This window comes from Notolabrus celidotus, chromosome 11 (assembly GCF_009762535.1).
Source record: "Notolabrus celidotus isolate fNotCel1 chromosome 11, fNotCel1.pri, whole genome shotgun sequence".
Lineage (NCBI taxonomy): Eukaryota > Metazoa > Chordata > Actinopteri > Labriformes > Labridae > Notolabrus > Notolabrus celidotus.
Window position 1 is genome coordinate 9,890,469 of NC_048282.1, and position 18,853 is coordinate 9,909,321.

Genomic DNA, 18,853 nt, shown 5'->3' on the forward strand with positions numbered 1-18,853 from the left:
TGTGAGAGGTGACAGCTCATGCCGTACGGGAACTGTCATATTCCATATTCACAGAAAAAAGCAAGCATTTTCAATCCTCCACAAAGTTTTATAACTTTAAATTTGTAGTGACAAATACAATCAAACCAGAGAAGGAGATTACTTCTTCAGGTTTCAGTCAAATTTTAAGTGCACATCAGCCCCTTTAAAAACGCTTACTTAAATCCTTCTAAAAATGTTTCCTTAAAACCTTAAAATGTTTCCTTAAGCTTGTTTCTTTATAAGCTTCTAAAAATCTTTCCTTAAAACTTTCTAAAAAAGTGTCCTTTAAACCTTACAATGTTTCCTTAGAACCTTCTGATAATGTTTCCTTAAAACCTTAAAATGTTTTCATAAAACCTTCTGAGAATATGTCCTTTAAACCATCTAAAAATGTTTCCTTGAAAACCTGTTAAAATGTTTCCTTAAAACCTTCAAAAAATGTTTCCTTAAAACCTTAAAATGTTACCTTAAAACCCTGTAAAATGTTTTCTTATAACCTTCTAAAATGTTACCTTGAAACCTTCTAAAATGTTTCCTTATAACCTTCTAAAAATGTTTGCTTGCCATCTTCTAAAAGTGTTCTTTTTTCCTTTTCAGTTGTACTTTATTTGAGTGTAAATACCTGCAGCTCTGCATCTTAATTTCATCACTATACAAACAGTTGGATATGAAGTATTTTGCTCAAAGGCAGCTCAGATGTTGTAACCACGGAGAGGCAGTTTCTTCATCCTGTTCAGAATTATCTTAGGAGTCAGAGATATAAAACCTTAACTTGAGACAGAGAGGGAGATAAACAATGTCCCATCCCTTAAACAACAACTACAGTGTCCAGTTGAAGTAGTTTTTTTTAATGTAGTCTGTCAGATATACCGATATATAGTGTTTTCGGTTGCACTGCTGATGGCTGAGAGAACAGAACAAATCTGATGATTTCCAGAGTCAGTGTTTTTTTTATATTAAGCACATCAGATCTCTCAGAGACATGCTTGATGTCAGAATTCAGACTCAAGCTGACTTGACTCCTGATTTTCAGGACATGTGATCCAGCTTGAATTTGAGCACTGATGACCAGGGCTAGGACTCAGACTTGGGGATTGATTGCATTCAGACTCAGAAGACGGAGAGGAGGGCTTGACATATTTATTGATAAAGACTGTTTCAATGTTTTTATCCAAGAATCAAAGAACCATGGGAGAAGACGAGGAGAGGCTCAAACTTTAACAGACATCTCTGCACAGGATGCACCCAGGAAAGTAATGGAGATGCTAAAGTAGCATACTACTGTTGATAAAGTTACTGGTCCCACTGATGCGTGTCTCCCTGTTAAGAGGCGCAATGCACATTTACTCACAATGCACACAGCTCTGTAACTTCATTGATATTTTAAATCTCCAGACACGCCAACAGGCGAAAGGTCCTACACAGTCAGTCTTCTTTAGAAATCCAAAGGTAAAGGGGACTCGACCTCTTTGGTGAGTCGGACCTGACTCAGATTTGAACACCGTAGACTCAGACTCAAGGTGTGATGACTCAACTACAACTCTGCTTTTTGTGTACCATGATAAATTCTAAGACACTTTTTTTACATTTTAGAGTCAGAGACATCTTTTAAGTCTCTACTTCAGACTCAGTTTTACAGACTGGCTTTTATGTGACCTCACCATTTTAACTGCTTTTTATTTGTATATATATTTATCTTTATTTTACGCACGCTCACAGCATGCTTGCACGGTTGTCGTACCTAAAGTCTCTAATAGTAGTATGGGAGGAAGAACCTTTATTTATCAGGCCACTCTCCTTTGGAATCAACTACCAGTCAGGGTCTGGGAGGCAGACACTCTCTCTACTTTTAAGAGTAGGCTTAAAACTTTCCTTTTTGATAAAGCTTATAGTTAGAGCTGGCTCAGTCTTGGACCAGGTCTTAGTTATGCATGCTATAGGCTTAGCCTGCTGGGGGCAAACTGACAAACCTATTCTATTTCTGCCTGTTAAAGGAAAACTAGGTAAATACTGCAAAGTGCTCTGCTCAAGGTGAATTAAGATGAGATCAGACTGAGTCCTGTCAGTAAGAGGAGACTGGATCTTATCCTGTCTTGATGTTGGGTCTTTGTTAATAATATAACATAGAGTACGGTCTAGACCTGCTCTGTTTGTAAAGAGTCTTGAGATAACGTTTGTTGTGATTTGGCGCTATACAAATAAAGATTGATTGATTGATTGATTGATTGATTGATTGATTGATTGATTGATTGATTGATTGATTGATTGATGCAGATGAAAATGTACATAAAACAGGACATACAGACACACTTCTTGTTACAGTGACATGACTAACTGTGAGACAGAACCATAACCCACCTGTGCTGCTGTGAATAGTTCCTGCTGTTTACAGTAATGTCGCCTGCATGCTCGTGCCCCCCTCTTGCATAAGACACAATAAAAGTGGTCCAGCTATGTTAGTAATAATCATACACTCCACGGGGTTCTTGTAATGGCATATAATACAAGATAAAAGACACAATCAAACATTTGAATATTTACCGATTTGAAGAGTTTAATTTGTTATGTAGCGTGAATGAAAAACAACAAGAGGGCTTCGTTTCGAAAGAGAAAAACGTGTTTCTATCTAAGCAGCCTCTCAGGTAATGGAATTTGTGAACTTGAAGCTAGATTAATCTCAGAAGAAGCATCTGATTCAAACTTTTTAATACTCTGACTTCATAAGATTGTTGTAAATTCAGCATATGCATCCTTTCTAACACGCCATCAGTCTTCTATATTAAACAATGTTTCCAAGGATGAATCCTGTGCAGACATTATTCCCTGTTTTGTTACTCATTTATATTTAAATTAAATTTCAAGTGGCACAGACTAAGCTGACGGTGGTGACTGAACAGCTCGCCGAGCCATCACAAAAGAAGAAGAAAGTGAACAAAAGCACATTTCTAGGGATGAATTAGAGAAAGAGAAAAGAGGATGAAACTTGGATTGAGAGGAGAAAAATGAGGTGCGACTTAGTGACATGTCAGGCGGCTTGGCTTCATAATACTTTCCTGAAGGATGAGGTTAAAAGAGACAGAGGAAGGGGACGCGGAGAGGAAACATCCGGCTGTTCATAATGTTGCTTCTGCAGTTGATAATTTATCACTATCACAGCTGGGAATCAAATGCAACCACACTGTAATAAGGTAGTCACATAAGGTAAGTGTACCAGATAAATACACTTCAGTTTCTAGGCTGCGATACAACGTAAGGTTTATACTTCTGCGTTAACCCTATGCAGCAGTGGTTGACACTGTTGTGAGCACTACATACTTTTGCATCCACGTCCTGTTGCTCTGTAGTACTTCGCCGAAACGTTTGAGGGCAGTGTGGTCTCAATGGTAGCCGGGTTACATGTAACATGTTGATGTCAAATTAGGGCTGATACATGTTGCTGTTCATCAAAAAGCAGTTATTACATGGAGGAATAGACATCAGAGGATATGAAATGTATGTCAATTCTGAAAGTGCTGTAATTGCAAGATATACGATGCAGACCAATCACGGGGCTTGCTGTCTGCTTCGTGTCAATGCAGAGTTATATTTGGAAGGAAGCGCATGTCAGGCTATGCATGTAGGCTTCCATGTTGGAAAAGGGCTGTGCAGACCTATGGCATAGGCCAGGGGTTCCCAAAGTGGGGTCGGGACCCCTTTATGGATCGCGAGACACTTTATGGGGGTCGCGAGATGACTTCCAATTTTTTATTATTTTCTTAAGTAATCTAAAATTGCATATTTAACGCATTATTGTCAAAATATATACATACATTGTAATTAAATAGACATTTTTTCATAAGTATTCTCCCTTTTTTGTGTTGCCAGATGACTCCTAAGGATAGGGTTAGTTAACAGTTAATTAGCAAAGCATCATTAGCAGCAGGTTAATTCATAACAGAACAGGAAACACAGCCACATGCCCATGTAGGTGGGCTAATTGTCTGCAGACCTGCTCGGCGAAGTATGAAGCAACATACTGTGCAATCACTTCTTGAGACATTGGGAGTCGCAAGTCTTTGGCAACCTATATTTTGGGGGTCACCGTCTGAAAAGTTTGGGAACCCCTGGCGTAGGCTATGGTGCCAATTCGAAGCTGAAGTCTAATGGCTGATTTGTACTTCTGTGTCTACCCTACACAGCAGGGGCTAACGCGGACATGAGCATCACATACTTGTTCTTCGTTGTGTCCATGACGCGCAGCAATTCTCCGCCGAAACGCTCAAGGGCAGTGTGTTCTCTGATAGCCGGTCGCCTTCTTCCGGTCCCGCTATGATCTCTGTTTACTTTTCCTCAGAGATTCAGAGCGTGTTATGTTACTCTACAGCTGATACATGTTGCTGTTTATCATACAGACATGATTACATAAAGAATAGAGAGGAGGAAATGAAATACATGGCCGATGTGCAGCCGATGTCCAGGATCCTGGAAGTGATGTAAATGCGGGAAACACAATGCCCCCGAGCGGACCAATCACAGGGCTTGCGGTCCGCGTCGATTCTACGAGTAGTTACATTTTAGAGGAGGTGCATGTCAGCTACGTGCGTAGGCCTCTGCATAGGTACGGGACTAACGCTGACCCTCGGTGTAGGCTATGCCGTCGATTCGACGCAGAAGTATAAATCAGCCATAAACCAGGCTTTATCCTTTGTATCCATTATCAGGCACAACAATTAATGCAAAACACTCGTGTCAGTCAAACTACTAGCCTTCATTGTAGTCCTGATCTCATTCAAAGCTCTGCGTTGTTAAGAAAGCGATGACATGACTGAGCCCTCTGAACTCTGACTACAGTAACATGAAAATCACAGTGACAGGTTACCTCAGTGACTCATGAGTTTTGTAAACTGGGCACTTTGAAGGATTTCTGCAGCACTGAAGCACAGATCAAAAGCAGTTTAGTGCAAAAGAAGTCCTCTTCATTTTTTTGTGACACTTTTATATCATCAGCTAATTGTTTATGTCATTGAAATAATTGGCATATCATTAGCATCAAACATGCTTTCTGTAGTTGATACGTCTGTCGCCAGTCTGAAACTGAAGAACAGAGAAAAAGTGAAACAGTTTGTCCTTTTGAAAAGTATATTAAGAAACATTCTTTGTTTTCTCGGCTGACAGCTCCACTGACAGCCAAGTCAAATTGTTTGGCACTGTCACAATGAGTCTGGCTCTTGATCTACAGACTCTCCCTCTCTCTGAGTCCTCTTCATTCTCTAACACACATGCACACAGAATACTTAAATCAAAGTATTAATTACAGAACCATGCTGTCTCCCAGGCCTTAATATTCTGTTGTTTTATTTTATTCAGGGTGGTCCTCTGCAGCCAGTCTACTAAATAAAAACATCACTCTATTTAGAAAGTTCAGACTTTTAACTTTGCATCAAGACTGTGGGCCCCTCTACTGGAGACCATAAGAGACACAAACCCCAGAGAATTAGCCTGTCACTGTTGTCCCTCCCCTGATGACACATCCTAAAGACAGGGATGATGTTGCCAGAGCTCAACAAACTTTTCCTCTTCTTTCGCTTTGCCATTTTGATTGTCTAAGCTTGTGACTTTTGCACCTGCAGAGTGCTCTCATTGGTCAACCCCTCTGACATGAAGGAACTCATAGAAGACAGAGAGAAAAATCAAACATGCAAAACTTTCTGTCGAGAGGTCGGGACAGAGCGACCGATTTCCAGGGCTTACAGTTCCTGACACCTTATGTCTGCTGGGTAACATCGGACTTCCACCAGATCAGTGTCCAGTCCATCTCTGATCTGCTGCGATCTGGCTCCGTGCTCCCTCGTCCATCAACAGCCACCAGACAGCTGGAGTCAAGTGACTGAGGTTTCCCCATGGTAATTACTGAATCATAGTACTGAATTACTGATTATCCTCCTCCTCTCCTCATCCATGTTGTCTTTATCATCCTGTGAAAACCTCTGACCTGTTGGCCTGACTCCACTCATCATGACGGTTTGTTGTTGTAGTTAATTGAAATATGATCTGGTGATAACACACAGTGTTTTATTCTGAAAATTAACCGGATGTTTTCATTTTGTTTTGGTGCCTGACTTCCTGTCCCGCTTGATCTGCTCTGCTGGGATTGATGCGTCTTGCTCCGGCATCTGGCAAAAATAGAAGTCTCTGATCTGCAGGGCTCTGACCTGCCAGATCAGAGACGCAGCCGGAACACAACAGAGCGGATCCAGTGGAAGTTGAAACATTGACTAAAATAGAAACAGGTGCTGTGACAAATAAGAGACGGACCCGACACGAATCTGGTGGAATTTGGCCGTCAGACATTAATCGTGCTTTAAAGCATGTAGTCTGAAAGTGACCTCAACATAAGTTATACACAAGTTGGTTGAGTCACCATTTCCAGTATGGCGACCACCATCTTTTGGGCTTGAAAGCAACTCTCCAGAAACCAATGGCTGATGCCCCATTTGATATATATTAGAAATACACATGCACACACAAGTACTAAAAAATAGAAAAGTGGGTAGCCTGTTTGGCCCAGTGCTTAGGTTGCACGCCCCATTTATTTTGTAATTTCCATCCACCGCCTTGTGCCTCAGCGATGTCAACATCCAAGTTTTAGGAAACAGAAAGCCTGAGGGGAAGCCAGGAGGCAGAGCGGTTGTTCCCTGACCCTGAATATTTCAGCTGTGTCCAAGTTCAGAGTCACAACAAAAGCAGACTGTATAATGACAGCCCCATCAAAGCACCGCTGACTTATTTAGCTTTGATAGTGAAATAAGAGAGGAGTGGGACATCTGACAAAGGGAGAGAGAGGAGTGAGCGTGTCAGGAATATTGATTTTACCACAAAGAGGAAAGGGGATGAAAATGATGAAAACAATCCAAAGATAGAGTCTGTAAGGCACTCTCGCCTCGTCTCAGGAATCCACGGCCTTCTTCCGTGACGTAGTTTCAGAGCCGACGGATTCTCGTGTTCGTGCTGCCCACCAGCTGTAGCAGGAAGCTACAATGAGAGAATTATTTATGAATTTATCCATGCTGTGCGTCCAGCCCGCTAGTGCAGAAAAGAAAGAATCTGGAGTATCTGTCCAAGACTTGACCGCTTATCGACTACGGAATAATAATGACACACTGCTCCTCTGCTTGAAGTATTTAGCCCACGATGCAATCCAGACCACAGAGACTTGTTAGAGCTCGGTTTTTAAAATCTGCTGGCATCTTATAATTGAAGCTTACAGCAATTTAAAGAAAACCAGCCTATGTGTATTGATTTTGAATTTTTGCAACCACAATACCCACTCAAAACACCATCCAAGCGAGGCAGCTGTGAGCTATTTCATAAGCTGTAAACAGCTCGTGGGAAACACAAGGCTAAGCTGCCATCTGCTATAATGAAGTGACGTGACGAGCAGCCTCTCCACAGAACTCTGGTAAACCTCGGGATCATAGCTGTCATTTGAAAAGTTCACAGAGAGCCAAACAAGAGCGTGTCTCTGGAAATCTGCCCAAAAATGTCTCTGACTCACGCACGACCAAACACTGAAGCCAGATTTTTGGTTCTGATCAAACAATGGAGGATGTGATCCAGTCGCCGTTTGGACCCTGACCTGAAAGAGGGGACACAAGATGACTGGACAGGTGGTCATAGTGTTATGACTGATAGGTGTGAACATAGTGGATTAGATTGGATTTATGCTGTGTTGTCCCTTGAATTAAACACAGATAAACTATTAACTTTATGATAACTTGAATTACTTTACCTCCTGTTTATCAGTGATGGACTGTAACTAGGTAAATTTGCTTGTGTACTGTATTTAAATGCATTTTTTGATCATTTGTTCTTTATTGAGTATGATTTTAGGAGGAAACATGTGACTTTTACTCCTCCTCATTTGAAAGCAAAATATTGAACTTTTCACTCCATTACATTTCTATAAATGTCCTTGTTTCCCATTACTTTTGCTCTGAAATCAACTTATAAATGTTTTCTTTTTTCTAAAATCCAATCCCAAAAACGAACCATGTTCGTGTGGTTTTGCATGTGGTTTGTCTAGGTGGTGCTGCCGTACCTGCCTGTCACACATCCTCATGGTTGAACGTAGAGCAAACACAGAGAAAACGTCCCTCAGTTCAAAAAGGTTAATTAGGTCTGACACCGTATACTATAGTAAGACAATCCATGTTCCTAGACCAGTGTGTTTTCTTTTTACTTTGCCATGTTTTGACTACAAACTCAGGAGAGAAAATCGCATCATGGGTTGGGATAAGGCTGAGGACATCTACTCCACAGATACCAGCACTGGATAAGGAAGGCTGTAGAGATCAGGAAGCGGGCCAAGAGGTCGGTAAACTATAGGATGAAGGGGCCTACATGCTGTCACACCTGGGATACTGCCCTAAGACTGTCAGACAACAGGTGGCTATGTGGAACCAGGAACATCAGCTCACCTTGGAATTTTAATTTCCCCTCTAAATCATCTCCTCCACATCCCCTCGTGTTTATCCCCTAACCACTAAACTCATTTATTCTACATTTCAGCCAGTCACAGCATTTCCTTCTATCGCTGTAATTACTCCTAAATCAGTTATCCTTATCTGCTGGTTGTTCTTTTTTTCAAGGCCGAACTTAAACCAATTATAATCTCCTTGTTGGGGAGTATAAACGTGTTACCCCCATCGCAGTGTTGTTCTCTTTACATGTAATGCTCCCTGTTCACCACACAACCACGAGAGTCTAAATCCATGACTACTCCTCCTCCAGTATTCAACTACATAAACATCAGCAGGTCTCTTTAACACTACCTCTTTCATTTAACATTTTCAAGGATCATTTTTGAAATATGAAATCCCTCGTTCTTTGTCCATGTTGATTATCAAATTATTCCATGTTTAATTTTTAAACACGTAAATGTCTCTTTATTGTAAATAAACATCACATCTGGTGAAACAATCAGGGCTACAACTTTAAAATCTACGAACACGATGTATAGCACACAGAAAAAACAAGCACATATTCCATCAGTGCTCCAGCAAAATATCTTTGGCTTATGCATTGCTCATTTTGATCTTGTGAGACAACATGGAGAAATAGAATTTCATTTGTTCTACAGGACCCTCAGGAGCAGCAAAGAAGACCATAAAGAGACCAGACTTCCATGAGACAAAGACTGAAAGCACTAATTCTGAGCTCTTATGTTTTCTTCTTCACGTCTCCCTTTAAGTCTCATCTGAATATCTTCCACTCATGCTCCAAAGCTGACCTTTTGCAAAAATACTGCAGTTTGGGAACCCCTGCCCTGGAGCACGAGCAGAACAACCCTGGCACAGAAGTTGAAATATAAAAATATTATATAAATATATAACATAACAAAAATAACACATTTATCATAGTTTGATCATTGCATAGTTTGGCAAAGGACCAACTGACTACATAAAATGTTAAAGAGGTGGTACTACGCTTTCAGATTTAAAAAAAAATATTAGGTTACAATGTTGAATGTCAAAACTCAACGTGGGCAAAGTCAAAATTATGAGACAGTAAGACATCATTTTAAACATAGACTGTATAACACATGGACGTAGTCTAAGTGACATCACCCATTGGATTTTGAAGGAGAGTTTTGAAGCCTATCATCGGCAGTCACCATTAAAAAAATGTTGACTTAACCTTACCTTTGATCAACCTAACATTGGGCAAAGATGTAGAGTCGAAGTGTGCCTTTATCATCTTCACTAACAATTCACAATTTTAACATCTAAAATAAATTGAAACGGGTTTATTTCTGCTGTAAAGATCGTATTTTTTAAATTGATGTGTATGTGGTTTCCAGTACTTCCGGAGCCAGCCTCAAGCGGACACTCTAGGAACTGCAGTCTTTAGCATCACCACATCAGCTTCATTTTTCATGACCAGAAGAAGCCGCTTTATTTTAAACCATTTATATTTTAAATTGATCTTTTTGTTTTATGTGCTGTTGTTGAAAAGTAATGCTGCTTGTCTTTGTTTTGCCACACATTGTGGTTTTTAAATGTGTTCATAGTGGATTTGGTTGTATATTCCTGCTGTTGCCAACAGATTAGAAAAGTTTAGTGTTAGATTATCAATGTCACAATGTTCCCCAAGCTGCTACAAGCCTGCATGCTTAAAACAAACTATGAGCTAATTCTAAAAGCTTACACAAAGCCAACTGCAAACATGTCTTTGACTAACAAGTGAAGTAACAGATCAATCTTGTTTAGTGATGATTGATTAATGAGTCATCCATGTTTTACACTTTTATTTGTGCAGCTTAGGTTTCCTCTCAAACCTTTTGCTTCTGTTACTTTATTTTGTTTATGTTCATGCAAAGCACTTTGCACCTGATCTATGAGAGGCTCACATAAATTAGTTTTACTTTGTTTACTAATGTTGAATGTGTCATAACACCATACACTGTATAAATAATGGTTATAGTATCGGTGACATCACCAATCTGTTTCTGAAGCGCTGTTTTGAAGCCAATCGTCGGCGGGAGCCATATTGGAAATGCTGAACTCAACCTAACTGCTTTCGAGCTAGTGTGAGGTAAAGAAGCGGGCTTTAAGCCTCCTAGCCAACAGCTACAGTGTTCCCGCCTGTCAATCAAGTCAGCTGTTCCTCTAATTATGCAAAACTTGTAATCTTAATAACTTTGAAACTGCTGCCTTGTGAAAAAAAACACCTCAAGTACAGTGTATGCCGATCGAGAAATGAGCTATCCAGACTACACTCGTTTTTTGTACCAGGCTGTAAACATGTTTATTTCTGCTGTAAAGATCGTCTTTATTGAATGGGAGTGTATGTGGTTTCTGGTACTTCTGGAGTCAGCATCAAGAGGACACTCCAGAAACTAGTTTTTATCCCTTCGGCATTGGCTTCAATTCTCAAGGTTGCCGCTTGCATAACACACGCAACACCAAATATATTTGAGATAAATCCTAAACAACAGCAGCTCAGTAACAGTGACATACACCCTAACTAGCTGCAACCTGACTCTGTTTTCTGCCTGTCACAGAGAGAAAATCTGTTATTCTGTGGCTGACAATTTATTTGTCAAAATGCTGTAGTAGTGTGTGTGTGTGTGTGTGTGTGTGTGTGTGTGTGTGTGTGTGTGTGTGTGTGTGTGTGTGTGTGTGTGTGTGTGTGTGTGTGTGTGTCTGTGTGCTGCTCTGCCTTTATGACATCAGCCGCCAAGCAGAAGGCCTCCTACCAACTGCCCCCAATTACTCCGCCTGCCATCTGACACGCTGCCCCGACAGACTGACCAAGGCCTCGCAGCCAAATTCAGACAGGTATGATTTAATGACACAAAGGCTGCTGTGCCGTCATACACTCCACAAACGTAAGCATCCATGCGAACGGCTTGTTTAGTCTGCTCTCCAGCTCATCAATCTACATCTTGGAGACTGGCAGCGTGTGGGATTGTGCACAGATCAGCCTCATTTCTTTACATTACACGACAAATGGGTGCTCTGTCTGCTTTCTGCCTGCTTGTCTACTGTGAGTGATGATGTGGGAAAGTTAAGAAGTTTCAGTTAGTGCTCACACAGCTTTGTCCTGTTGGTTTAATACAAACTTAACATGATTTATATACTTTATAAGAGAATAAGTGCATCACGTTCTCTCTGGAAAATCTTCAATTTAGCTCCTCCAGCACTGTACAAGTATCCATAAAAGGTATCCAAACGAGCATCCCATTTGTATTTTGAAAAGGGTGCATTTTTGGATCATCGTTATACCTTAACCGCCTCAGCTAATAGCCCCCCTGGGTTACCATAGCAACACACAGGTAAGTGGAAAGGAGTGCTTGGTTTGCCACGCAGCATGAAACCCGTTTCTAAAAGTGTTGACCTATAAAAACATACACCCACCAACATGTGGAGGCTACCAGAGCCATGTATATGTTTTGTACTTGTGTGTATGTGTGTGTGTATGTGTGTGTGTATGCGTGTTTCTCAGTGTGTGTGTATGTGTGTTTTGCAGTGTGTGTGTGTTTCCCAATGTGTGTTTGATAAAGTGCGTTTTGATGGAAGGGAATGCAGGAAAAAGATCGATAACACAGGTTTTTTTATATACAGGGTCTGTGATGTCTCCGTCCAAGCTTTATTTATGTGTTTTTCAGTGTCAGTGTGTGTGTGTGTGTGTGTGTGTGTGCGTGTGTGAGTTTCACTAGTACAGACATTCCTCCAAATGACAGAACATGGAGAGAGAGAGAGGACTGTGCAGTTTGGAAAGTAAACACGGATCTATCTCTCTCAGGAAACTTGTCCTTGTCATCACATCCATCTTTCTCTCTCTACTGCACCGGCTCCTCTTCCCCGACTTCATCATCCTCTCTTCTCGTCTCTCTCTTCCTCCTCTTTCACATAGTTTCTTTGCTCTGGTGAATTACTTTCTTTTTCCTTGTCTTGTTGTCACACTTCACATACCTCCCTCTTGCTCTCTTTCTCTCCTTTTACCCTCTTCCTCCCCTATTGTTTCCCCCCCTGGGCTCGGCTGTGTCTGATCTAACAGAGGCTCCAGACAGCTGTCTTTTCCCTGCAGGCAGCCATCAGAGACACTGACCATATGGGAGGAATAGTGATTGCGCATCACTGGTCTTTTATTGTGTAGTTTCCCTTTTCATTTTAGCCTTCTTCCAAACACGTTTTGTGTTGCAGTTCCCTTTGCTTTCTTAATTTCTTTCTTTTAGGCTGAAAGACAAACTGCTCAGGGAGGGGAGGGGAACGAGGTATTTTTATGACAAAGCTGTGGACACGAGGTGTATGGATGGATCGTTAAGGAATAAAGTGACAGTTGTGTACCTCTGCTGTGTTTTAAATTCAAAACTTGTCTTTAAAGGGAATTGAGGCCAGCTGGTATTTTTGTCTCAGGTATTTTAAGACTTTTTTCTGCAGAGAACAGTCGAGACACAAAACATAAAAAAGAGCATTATGTTGGGATTAGGGAAAAGAAAATGTCAGCTACAGTTTGATGTTTATCTTACTAGAGTATGAGCTGTACAACCCCGGCACAGAAGATATTGTGGTGGAAACAAGTTCTCCTTTTTTTGTTATCGCTGCAAAAGTAATAAATAACACATTTATCATCATTTCATTATTTGGGTCATTTAGCGGAGGAGGTCATGGTATTATGCCTTCATATATCAAAAACAAATATTAAGTCAAAATGTTGGATGTGAACTTAACTTGGGCAAAGTTTCAACCTGTGTTAGAATAATCCCAGGATGAGACTGCAGGCTGCATGTTCAAAAAAGGGACACGAGATTTGCTCAAATTGTGACACCACCGATTTGTGAATCTCCTTAAAAGGTAAATATAAACATAAAACTTACAGAACAGAAATGTCTATAATTCCTAATTTGTCGTTTTAAATAGAGAAGCTCAACTTTGTGGCATGAAACAAAAGACTATATAAATGATGGACGTAGTATCCGTGACGTCACCCACCTGTATCTGAAGCGCTGTTTTGAAGCCAATCTTCGGCGGGGTGCCATATTGGAAATGCTGAACGCAACCTAGCTTCTGTCGAGCTAGTGTGAGGTAAAGAGGCAGGGTTTGAGCCTCCTCGCTAACAGCTACACCCACCTGTCAGTCAAGTCAGCTGTGCCTCTCATTATAGCAAACTTGTAATCTTTCTATCTTCAAAAAGTGCCACATTATTAAAAAAATCAACCCCTGTACAGTGTGTGCTGATCAAGAAATTAGCTATTCACTACACTTGTTTTTCGTACCAGCCTGTAAACATGTTTAATTCTGCTGTAAAGATCGTCTTTTTTGAATGGGTGTGTATGTGGTTTCTGATACTTCCGGAACCAGCCTCAAGTGGACACTCAAGAAACTGCAGTTTTTAACACTTCCACATTGGCTTCAATTCTCGCGGCTGGAGGTTGGCGCAGGCATTAAAACAATGGAGGACGCTTCCAGAGTACTGGGTTCTGGAATGTTGGGGCAGGGGTTCTTAAAAGAACAGTAGCTGAAATGAAGTGTTCCAGGAAGAGGCTGGAATTATGATTCCAATCTGAGATAAATAGAGTATTGTCTGAGATGTAAATTATGTGAAGCTTCTTCAAATCTATCAGATGGCAAATATAACCCCTGACAATGACCATTACACCCCTCTTTGAAGGTTGGTCTTGTAGTGTTGAAGCCTGGTTATGTATTTCAGTTTTATTGTCTGCAACTTCCCTGCTTTGACTCTCCGGACTCTCTTTAAACAACGTACCGTGAACTTGTTTCCACTCAGCAGCCAGATGTGTTCAGTGTAAAAGCTCTGACGTGCTGAGCCCCAAGAGGCATCTTACTGAGTAGCTGATGGACATTGTGGAGCATTCAGCATGTAATGAACCATATTTTTAAAGCCCCCGTGAGGACTTTTTGACTGGTTGGGAAACAGATTGAAATTTATACTGATGTCTTTTTTTTTTTTTTTAAAGCAAATGAGACAATCGTCAACAAAACTGACAGTTTTGATATTAAAATTATAAGGTCTGAAACTGCTGTGAGGGGGTAGGCGTCACAACGCTGCAGAAACAGTCTTTTGTTCAATTTTCAACAGTAAACCAACAATGGGTTTCAGATTTGACTGATAAAAGAAAGCAGGATGATACTTCTTGCCTGAAAAATAATTATCAGCTTGTTCAGGAAAACATCGTCAAAATAATATGTGCATCTTCCCCCACTGGGGGGCACCAAAATTGATCCACTCTGAAAGTTCCGTACTGCAGCTTAAAAAACAAAGCACTTAAAACCTGCAGAATTCCCTGAAGGGTGTTACAACAGAAGACTGTATGTGGCTCTAAAAATCAACAAGGACTTTCATGTCACCATCAAGGAGCTATATGAGGGGTTTTTCATGGTGAGTGAGAAAATAATATCCAGGAGGATGAGGCTGGCCGAATCTTTGCCAGAGACACCAGTCAGTTAACGGGTACTGTTGGAGCCAAACACACGGGCATCAACTACAAGGTCTTCCTACAGTAACATATGCGGATGTTCTCGAGAAAGAGAGAGGGATGCTGGCGCAGGAAGCACAGGCAAGCTAGCCAGATGCATGGAGGATTGGGATGACTGGAACCGATGCTAGACGGCTTGTTAAGGACAAATGAAGAAATAATCAAATTAAGTTTTTCTTCAATCTTTCAAAATCCTATTTCAAGAACTAAAATAATATAATTAAAAGTAAAAAGAATTACATTCTCTGGAAGAGAATATAGGAAATACTTTATCCTCCAGTTTAGCTTGGCCTGAACAACAAGGCGGTGAAGTGGTTTTAAGGGGTGAGATGATGATTCCTTGATTTGCAGAGTGTGGTCCAAAACCATGATCTTTATGTAACCTTACATTTGTTTTGATGCTTACACTTCACCAAACTCACTCTCTGTTAGGTTAAGGCAACAATAGCACTCAAGTTTGGTTTAGAAAAAGGTATTGGTTTGGGCAGGAAAGTACTGTGCAATGATAAGAACGTAAGTCTTGCTGCCACGCTGAGAGATAAGAAGCCTGCACACAAAGGACTTCAAACTTAACCAAAAGGCTTTAAATTAAGTTTGGACTTATAGAAACATTCTGGCATGTTATGTATGTATGAATACAATCATGTTTTTGTGACTCTTTCATGATTTCAAACATCCGTCACTCACCTCAGAGCTCTTTGCTGTCTCCTTCAGACAGTTCTATGAGTCAGGTCTGAAAACTAGTTCTGCAATAAAACAGCAGCAGACTTTTTCTGCCAGTTAAAAGACTGGGAGGATAATGCACATGATTTTATTCTCACACTTTTTGATGTCTGTGTCTTTAAGCTCCTCTGCTGCACATCAATCATAACATAAATCATTAAAGCGTTCCCTCAGACGGGGGTCTTATTGTATGTGACCTTTCACTCATGCTACTTTTCTCATTGCTCTCCTCAAGGTGAGTTCCATTAATGGGTACAGTGAAGACATGATTAATCACATGGTGCTTATGGCAAATTTCAGATGAGTGTGAGTAATTGTCCCTGTCTTAAAAAGTCTGTCTAATTAAAAATTGGTGGAGACAGAAATCGATGAATCTTGTCTGGTTTGCAACATGTAAGTGTATGCAGCATGTCAGTGTCTGCAGGCCTCAAAAAAGAAACCTATTTATAGCTTTAATGTCACCATGTATAATGTCTGATCTGTTTAATGCCAGGTTTAATGTCTCTTTTTATGTGTCTACAGTCCAGTGATGTCAAAATGTTCAACATAATTCCACTCTGTCTCACTCGCTCAGTCTTTTCTCTCTTCTTCTCTGTTTTTTCCAGCAGTGGTATCTTTGGTGACAGTAGAGCATAACTGGATGAATGTTTGGTCTGTCTGAGCATGATAAGCTTTCTGAAACGTGTCAATACTGGCAGAGAGCAGCTGCAAGGGGGCACAGACTGGCCCCTCGCCGACTGGACTCACTAGCAAGACTGGCTGAAGTCAGAGGCAGTGAGTTATAAACAACTGCAGACTGCAAAACTCCACACAGCTTTCTGTTGACTGACTGGACTTCTTAGTTTTAGAAGTATTACGCAATAAGCTTGGGGATTTATGAAGCTTTGGTGAGGCCAAAGCCAACCAAAAGACTTGGATGGGAACCAGCAGCTAGAAATATAAACGTAGTTTAAACTGCAAATATCTTCACCTTGTCACTATAAACAAACAACCCTTGATTTGAACATAATATTGGATATGGGAACCTTACGCCACCCACACCACCACCATAATCCATATGTTTTATTTATTTTACAGGCAGCAGGATTCTATATTTTATATTTCTGATGGTTTGATTGTTTTATTTCATTTTATCTGTTGGTGGCTTTTAAACCTTTAAAAATGTTGAATTTATTTTATCTATAGCGGTCATAACCTTTTTATCTTTCTTTTGTATTTATTGTTATACTAATTATTATTATTATTATTATTATTATTATTATTATTATTATTATTATTATTGATAATGATGATAATATCAGTTTTATTATTATTATTATTATTATTATTATTATTATTATTATTGATAATGATGATAATATCAGTATTATTATTATTATTATTATTATTATTATTATTATTGTTATTATTATTATTGTTATTATTATTATTATTGATAATGTTGTTGTTGTTGTTGTTGTTGTGGCTGTTATTGCCTGCTCTTTTTGACTTCTTACAAGCTTCCTCTTTGACGAAACTGGCATCTGGATCTTTATTCAAATTTGAACAAGCTTAACTAGCAAGACTTATGTATGCTATATCACGTCTGATTGTCTGTTTTTTTTAATGCCAAAATAAAATAAAACCTGCAAAAATGACTCCAGAAGCTTCTGCAATATATTATTTCATAAATTTCACAGAACAAGAACTTCCAAAATCATTTTCCTACACATTGATTTACTGGGATCTTCAACTTGCAAGTTGCACTTTTAGACTGGGCGGTCAGTGCTGAGTGACCCAGTTTAGTTCATAGGGTTGGGTTCATGTGGACTAAACCAACTTAATCTTTGTGATTTTTTTGCAAAAGACGAGGAATGAGCAGAAGTTAGCCTCTGAAGTCTTGACATTTCTTTTTTATCGTGGTTGCACAAGCTTTTTCTCCTAGTGATACAGATGGACAGAAGCTAACAATGGAGTAATCATCACACTAGGCTCAGTTTTGCACCTGTTAGCTATAGCATCAAATGAAAAAATAGCCTCCTGGTTTCACTGCCTATATTTCAAGTCCTACAAAAAGTCAGCATAGTTCTAGGAAACGTGGACCAGATTTCCCAAACAAGGATTTCTTTTCAGTCCTCTGGTCACTATCCACACTCCCATCAGCAACTTAGGAAGACAAAGTTTAATTAATTAAATATGCAGAAATGTGACGCCTCTGTTTTGCAGACTGAAAACAGCAGGACAAATATGTAATGCACCTTCAGCAGGTAAGTGGACATAAAGTTGTTATAAATGTGCTCGAGTTAAAAATAGAACTTCCAAGCTTGCACTAAAAAAAGAAACCTGAGAGGATGGTGATGGTGAGGTTTTCTGCCTGATTAGAAACACTGATGGAAAGAGAAAATTGTGCAGTCTGTGTGTCTGTGCAGTGCAGTCAGCGATGGAGCTGCTTCGTCACAGTCACATTATGGCCGAAGCTTTTCATCTATTTTAGTCCCAACATGGACGGTTCTCATGCAGCCGCTGCCTGCTGGAACATGACCTGAAAGATAATACATCAACTTCACAGACATCCTAGTTGTCGATCATAATTCTTGCTCCAGGTGAAGCCCCCTGTCCCCTGTTGTCTGGAGGCAAGCCTGCAGCCATCTGGTGATACAAATCTCAACACCTCCCTGAACACGTCAGGAAAGCAGAGCTGCAGTTTAAACTGTGACAATTAACAGACGAACACACAAGATGTAAATAAGGAGAAACTCAGGAACAAAGACTCACTATGGAGCACTTAGCTTTCTGTCCTGCTAGTCTCTGACTCTTGCAAAGAAAATTTCCGCCATGTTTAAATATCTTTTTCTTTATTACTTCATCCATGAGAAACTGTAAAAGATAGGGATGAAAAAGAACTTCACCAGAGACTTCTGGGAGAGATAAAGACTCCAGAAAGAGTCATTCCCATGTTTGCTTCTTCCTTGGACTATCGTCTCTTGACTGGTAAGAGACAACAAGATCACCTGTACCTCATCGGCCCCCTGTCAGTTTCAGGATCCTGATTAAGACATGTCACAACGGAGCGGATGCAGTGGAAGTTAACACATTGACTAGAATAGAAACCTATCAGATCTGGTGCTGTGACGGATTGGAGACAGACCG

The 18,853-nt window shown here is 40.2% G+C and overlaps 1 protein-coding gene across 1 annotated transcript in view; it reads right to left on the reverse strand.

Annotated features, from left to right (window-relative positions):
• Positions 1–18,853, reverse strand: part of LOC117821951 (copine-9-like) — a 126,440-nt gene that overhangs the window by 46,243 nt on the left and 61,344 nt on the right. The gene's annotated exons all lie outside the window — the stretch shown is intronic.